This window comes from Lissotriton helveticus, chromosome 2_1 (assembly GCF_964261635.1).
Source record: "Lissotriton helveticus chromosome 2_1, aLisHel1.1, whole genome shotgun sequence".
NCBI lineage: Eukaryota > Metazoa > Chordata > Amphibia > Caudata > Salamandridae > Lissotriton > Lissotriton helveticus.
The window spans coordinates 299151843-299159342 of record NC_136059.1 but is presented as its reverse complement, the minus strand read 5'-3'; positions in this window follow the sequence as shown (position 1 = coordinate 299159342).

The window sequence follows — 7500 nt, the reverse complement described above, 5'->3', positions numbered from 1 at the left end:
GAGGAAAAGGCCCATCGGCAAGGGGGCTAAGCAGCAGGTGCGTACCCAGGCCCCTGGGGGCCCCGGCGGGAGGGCCCGGGTCCTGCCTTCCCCTGATTCAGAATCGCCAGACCACACGGAGGTCTGACTGACCCTCTCCCTAGTAATCCGGAGGAAAATTACCCCCCTTTCTTGTAATCCATGCACTAGAGGTGACAGAGGGGACCCAAGGCGCGAAAGTACCCGACCTCCTGGAGCCCTCGCTGGGATCCGGGAGGCAAATGGCACCTCATCGGGACTTCCAGGGAAGTTCGGCCATCTGGTCGCCCCCATTGGAAAGCATTGCGGGCGACCAGATGGCCGAGGCGATCCGGGAGACCAGATGGCCGAGGGGATCCTGGAGACCAGATGGCCGAGGGGATCCGGGAGACCAGATGGCCGAGGGGATCCGGGCGACCAGATGGCCGGGCACGAAAGGGATGCCATCCGGTCGCCCCGTGCCCCCACAAAGGAGGGAGCGGGCGCCCGGGGCATGGCGGGCCGGAGGCCCGGGGCCCCAGCCGGGCCACAGCCATGGAGGCTGCCAGGGGCCGGCGGGCCCTCCGACCCGGGGCCCGCTTACACCTTGACAAGCAGGGGAGGCCTGCAAGGGACCGACGGACCCCTGTCCTGGGCCCTGGGTGGAGCGGCAGCCCGGGGGACCGGGCCCAGGGCCGGAGCGCCCGACCCGGGGCCCCGACCGGGCCCCTGGACCCAGCCGGGGCTCCCAGGCCCGGAGGCACAGGGGAAGCCTCCCCGGGCCCGCCGGACCCCGTCCCGGGCACCCTGCCCCGCGGCAGGACCCAGGACGGAGCCCGGGGTGGGGAGGCCACCCTCCCCGAGGGCCCTCAGGGGCCCCGGATGGAGCTCCTGAACACAGACAAGCAAGGGGAGGCTCCCCGGGCACATCGGAACCCCTTTCCGGGCCCTTGGCAGTGCGGCAGGCTGGGAGACAGGGCCCAGGGCCTGAGCACCCGACCCGGGGCCCGCCCGGGCCCCTGGACCCAGCCGGGGCTCCCAAGCCCGGAGGCGCATGGGACGCCTCCCCGGTCCCTCCGGACCCCGTCCCGGGCACCCTGCCACGCAGCAGGACCAAGGACAGAGCCCGGGGTGGGGAGGCCGCCCTCCCCGGGCCCTCAGGGGCCCTAGCCACTGCTCCTGAACCCAGCCAAGCAAGGGGAGGCTCCCCGGGCACATCAGAACCCCTTCCCGGGCCCTTGGCCGTGCGGCAGGCTGGGAGACAGGGCCCAGGGCCGTGGCACCCGACCCGGGGCCCGGCCGGGCCCCTGGACCCAGCCGGGGCTCCCAAGCCCGGAGGCGCATGGGACGCCTCCCCGGTCCCTCCGGACCCCGTCCCGGGCACCCTGCCACGCAGCAGGACCAAGGACAGAGCCCGGGGTGGGGAGGCCGCCCTCCCCGGGCCCTCAGGGGCCCTAGCCACTGCTCCTGAACCCAACCAAGCAAGGGGAGGCTCCCCGGGCACATCGGAACCCCTTCCCGGGCCCTTGGCAGTGCGGCAGGCTGGGAGACAGGGCCCAGGGCCGTGGCACCCGACCCGGGGCCCGGCCGGGCCCCTGGACGCAGCCGGGGCTCCCAAGCCCGGAGGCGCATGGGACGCCTCCCCGGTCCCTCCGGACCCCGTCCCGGGCACCCTGCCACGCAGCAGGACCAAGGACAGAGCCCGGGGTGGGGAGGCCGCCCTCCCCGGGCCCTCAGGGGCCCTAGCCACTGCTCCTGAACCCAGCCAAGCAAGGGGAGGCTCCCCGGGCACATCGGAACCCCTTCCCGGGCCCTTGGCAGTGCGGCAGGCTGGGAGACAGGGCCCAGGGCCGTGGCACCCGACCCGGGGCCCGGCCGGGCCCCTGGACGCAGCCGGGGCTCCCAAGCCCGGAGGCGCATGGGACGCCTCCCCGGTCCCTCCGGACCCCGTCCCGGGCACCCTGCCACGCAGCAGGACCAAGGACAGAGCCCGGGGTGGGGAGGCCGCCCTCCCCGGGCCCTCAGGGGCCCTAGCCACTGCTCCTGAACCCAGCCAAGCAAGGGGAGGCTCCCCGGGCACATCGGAACCCCTTCCCGGGCCCTTGGCAGTGCGGCAGGCTGGGAGACAGGGCCCAGGGCCGTGGCACCCGACCCGGGGCCCGGCCGGGCCCCTGGACGCAGCCGGGGCTCCCAAGCCCGGAGGCGCATGGGACGCCTCCCCGGTCCCTCCGGACCCCGTCCCGGGCACCCTGCCACGCAGCAGGACCAAGGACAGAGCCCGGGGTGGGGAGGCCGCCCTCCCCGGGCCCTCAGGGGCCCTAGCCACTGCTCCTGAACCCAGCCAAGCAAGGGGAGGCTCCCCGGGCCCTTGGCAGTGCGGCAGGCTGGGAGACAGGGCCCAGGGCCGTGGCACCCGACCCGGGGCCCGGCCGGGCCCCTGGACCCAGCCTGGGCTCCCAAGCCCGGAGGCGCAGGGGAAGCCTCCCCGGGCCCTCCAGGACCCCGTCCCGGGCACCCTGCCACGCAGCAGGACCAAGGACAGCGCCCGGGATGGGGAGGCCGCCCTCCCCTGGACCTCAGGCCTTCCATGTAAGCCCGGCAATCTGGTCGCCCCATTGGAAAGCATTGCGCGCTACTATTGCAAACACATTATCTACCGGACTTGCTCTAGATGGCGCTCCAACATAAGGAATGTACCAACACCTTCCCTACTGGAATCATGACGAGCTGGAGCCGTCATTAGCACTGAAGGGGCTAGTATATCAACACTTTCCCTCCTGTTGCGCAGGTTGGAGTTTGAAAAATAGATTGTATTATGCCTTTAGTTTGTGTGTCCTCTAGATCAAGTTGATCTACTGACTTGCGATGCCAAGGCATCTCGCTGTAAAGGAATGCGATGTCACAGCATGCATTTGTGCATTTGAATAGATGGCCGCCTATAACCCCTTCGCTGCGGCGGGTTTTCAAATGGGTTTGGGCATGGAGCTGCCCGGGACCCGTGGAGCCCGTCCTGGGCACTCTGACCTGCTGTTGGCCCGGGGGAGGACTGCCCGGGACCCGTGGAGCCCGTCCTGGGCACTCTGACAAGCTGTTGGCCCGGGGAAGGGAGCCCCAGACGACCGGGACCTGTGGAGCCCGTCCTGGGCACTCCTGTAAGCCGTTGGCCCGGGGAAGGGAGCCCCGGACGTCCGGGTCCCGTGGAACTCGTCCTGGGCACTCTGACATGCCGCTGGCCCGGGGAAGGGTGCCCCGGATGCCCGGGGCCCGTGGAGCCCGTCCTGGGCACTCTGACAAGCCGTTGGCCCGGGGAAGGGAGCCCTGGACGCCCGGGACCCGTGGAGCCCGTCCTGGGCACTCTGGAATGCTTTGGCCCGGGGAAGGGAGCCCCGGACGCCCGGGGGAGGACTGCCCGGGACCCGTGGAACTGGTCCTGGGCACTTTTACATGCCGTCGGCCTGGAGGTGGGTGCCCTGGACGCCCGGGGGAGGCCTGCCCGGGACCCGTGGAGCCCTTCGCGGGTACTTTGCCAATGCCGTTGGCCTCATGGAGATGGTTGCCCCGGACGCGTCCGGGGGAGGCCTGCGCGGGACCCATGGAGCCCGTCCTGGGCATTGAGCCATGCCGTTGGCCTGGAGATGGGAGCCCCGGACGCCCGGGGGAGGCCTGCCCGGGACCCGTGGAGCCCTTCCCGGGTACTTTGCCAATGCCGTTGGCCTCATGGAGATGGTTGCCCCGGACGCGTCCGGGGGAGGCCTGCGCGGGACCCATGGAGCCCGTCCTGGGCATTGAGCCATGCCGTTGGCCTGGAGATGGGAGCCCCGGACGCCCGGGGGAGGACTGCCTGGTACCCGTGGAGCCCGTCCTGGACACTTTGACATGCCGTCGGCCTGGAGGAGGGTGCCCGGGACGCCCGTGGGAAGCCTGGTCGGGACCCGTGGAGCCCTTCCCGGGTACTTTGCCAATGCCGTTGGCCTCCTGGAGATGTGTGCCCCGAACGCCCGGGGGGAGGGCTGCCCGGGGCCCGTGGAGCCCGCCCTGGGCACTTTGACATGCCGTCGTCCTGGAGGTGGGAGCCCCGGACGCCCGGGGGAGGGCTGCCCGGGACCCATGGAGCCCTTCCTGGTTACTCTGCCATCCCGTTGGCCTCCTGGAGATGGGTGCCCCGGACGCCCGGGGGAGGTCTGTCCGGGGCCCATGGAGCCCGTCCTGGGCAGTGTGACATGCCGTCGGCCTGGAGGTGGGAGCCCCGGACGCCCGGGGGAAGGCTGCCCGGGACCCGTGGAGCCCTTCCCGGGTACTTTGCCATCCCGTTGGCCTCCTGGAGATGGGTGCCCCGGACGCCCGGGGGGAGGTCTGTCCGGGGCCCATGGAGCCCGTCCTGGGCAGTGTGACATGCCGTCGGCCTGGAGGTGGGAGCCCCGGACGCCCGGGGGAAGGCTGTCCGGGACCCGTGGAGCCCTCCCCGGGTACTTTGCCAATGCCGTTGGCCTCATGGAGATGGGTGCCCCGGACGCCCGGGGGAGGACTGCCCGGTACCCGTGGAGTCCTTTCCGGGTACTTTGCAACGCTGTTGGCCTCCTGGAGATGGGTGCCCCGGACGCCCGGGGGAGGCCTGCCCGGGACCCGTGGAGCCCCTCCCGGGTACTTTGCCAATGCCGTTGGCCTCATGGAGATGGGTGCCCCGGACGCCCGGGGGAGGACTGCCCGGTACCCGTGGAGTCCTTTCCGGGTACTTTGCAACGCTGTTGGCCTCCTGGAGATGGGTGCCCCGGACGCCCCGGGGAGGTCTGTCCGGGGCCCATGGAGCCCGTCCTGGGCAGTGTGACATGCCGTCGGCCTGGAGGTGGGAGCCCCGGACGCCCGGGGGAAGGCTGCCCGGGACCCGTGGAGCCCTTCCCGGGTACTTTGCCATCCCGTTGGCCTCCTGGAGATGGGTGCCCCGGACGCCCAGGGGCGGTCTGTCCGGGACACGTGGAGCCCGTCCTGGGCATTGAGCCATGCCGTTGGCCCGGAGAATGGAGCCCCCAGACGCCCGGGGGAGGTGTTGCCCAGGCATATCTCATCTGGTCCCCGGGCAGAGGACCACCAGCCCTGGAGAGGTGTCCGGGCGTACCCAGCCCCTAGTAATCCGGAGGGAAGTTACCCCCCTTTCTTGCAATCCGTGCACGCGAGGTGACAGAGGGGACCCAAGGCGTAAAAGAACCCGAGCTCATGGAGCCCTAGCTGGGATCCGGGAGGCGAATGGCACCTCATCGGGACTTCCATGGAAGCCCGGCCATCTGGTCGCCCCATTGGAAAGCATCGCGGGCGACCAGATGGCCCGGATCGAAAGGACTCCCAGCTCCCCATCCACCCCAAGCCTTCGCGGTAGGGTTCCTGACTGCCTGCCCACGCAAGGCAGGGCTCTTGGACCCCGGCTGGGCCTCAGGCGCAGGTTGGACCACCGGAGCTCTAGGGCCCGGACGACCTGGGGGAGGAATGCCCGGGACCCGTGGAGCCCGTCCTGGGTACTTTGACATTCCGTCGGCCTGGAGGTGGGACCCCCGGACGCCCGGGGGGAGGTCTGCCCGGGACCCATGGAGCCCGTCCTGGGTACTTTGCCTATGCCGTTGGCCTCATGGAGATGGGTGTCCCAGACGCCCGGGGGAGGGCTGTCCCAGACTCATGGAGCCCGTCCTGGGCACTTTGACATGCCGTCTGCCTGGAGGTGGGAGCCCCGGACGCCCGGGGGAGGGCTGCCCGGGACCCATGGAGCCCGACCCGGGCACGCTGCCATGCCGTCAGCCTGGATGGAGCCCCGGACGCCCGGGGTACGAGTGACCGGGACGCATGGAGCCCGTCCTGGGCACTTTTCCGTGCCTTCGGCCTGGAGCCCCCAGACACCCAGGGGAGGACCACCGTGAAAACCATGGAGCCCGACCCGGGCACTCTGCCATACCGTCAGCCTAGATGGAGCCCCGGACGCCCAGGGGACGAATGCCCGGGACGCATGGAGCCCGTCCTGGGCACTTTTCCATGCATTCGGCCTGGAGCCCCCAGACATCCAGGGGAGGACATCCCTGGAAACCATGGATCCCGACCCGGGCACTCTGCCATGCCGTCAGCCTGGATGGAGCCCCGGACGCCCGGGGGATGAATGCCCGGGACGCATGGAGCCTGTCCTGGGCACTTTTCCATGCCGTCAGCCTGGATGGAGCCCCGGACGCCCGGGGGACGACTGCCCAGGAGCCATGGAGCCCGTCCTGGGCAATTTGACATGCAGTTGGCCTGGAGGAAGGAAGCCCCGGGTGGCCTAGGGAGGTTTTGCCCAGGCATAGCCCATCTGGTCCCCATGGCAGAGAACCACCAACCTCGGAGGGGTGTCCAGGCGTACCCTTCTCCCTAGTAATCCGGAGCAAAATTACCCCCTTTTCTTGTAATCTGTGCACGCGAGGTGACAGAGGGGACCCAAGGCGCGAATGTACCCGACCTCATGGAGCCCTCGCTGGGATCCGGGCGTCAAATGGCACCTCATCAAGACTTCCAGGGAAGTTCGGCCATCTGGTCGCCCCATAGGAAAGCGTTGCGGGCGACCAGATGCCCGAGGGGATCCGGGCGACCAGATGGCCGAGGGAATCTGGCCGATCAGATGGCTGGACACGGAAGTGAAGCCGCCTGGACTCTCCCGACCCTGACCCTGTCCCTGTCCCCGTCCCCGTCCCGGGACGAATGCCCGGGACGCATGGAGCCCGTCCTGGGCACTTTTCCATGCCTTCGGCCTGGAGCCCCCAGACACCCAGGGGAGGACCACCGTGAAAACCATGGAGCCCGACCCGGGCACTCTGCTATACCGTCAGCCTGGATTGAGCCCCGGACGCCCGGGGGACGAATGCCCGGGACGCATGGAGCCCGTCCTGGGTACTTTTCCATGCCTTCGGCCTGGAGCCCCCAGACACCCAGGGGAGGACCACCGTGAAAACCATGGAGCCCGACCCGGGCACTCTGCCATACCGTCAGCCTGGATGGAGCCCCGGACACGCCCGGGGGACGAATGCCCGGGACGCATGGAGCCCGTCCTGGGCACTTTTCCATGCCGCCGGGGTGGATGGAGCCCCGGGCGCCCAGGGGACGACTGCCCAAGAGCCATGGAGCCCGTCCTGGGCAATTTGACATGCCGTCGGCCTGGCGGAAGGAAGCCACGGGTGGCCTAGGGAGGTGTTACCCAGGCATAGCCTATCTGGTCCCCATGGCAGAGAACCACCAGCCTTGGAGGGGCGTCCGGGCGTACCCTGTCCCTAGTAATCCGGAGGGAAAATACCCTCCTTTCTTGTAAACTCTGCACGCGAGGTGACAGAGGGGACCCAAAGCGTGAAAGTACCCGACCTCCTGGAGCCCTCGCTGGGATCTGGGAGGCAAATGGCACCTCATCGGGACTTCCAGGGAAGTTCGGCCATCTGGTCGTCGCATTTGTGGAGCCCTGGGAGAGAACTGGGGCTCGGCAGGGCCAGGGTGCCAGCAGGTCCC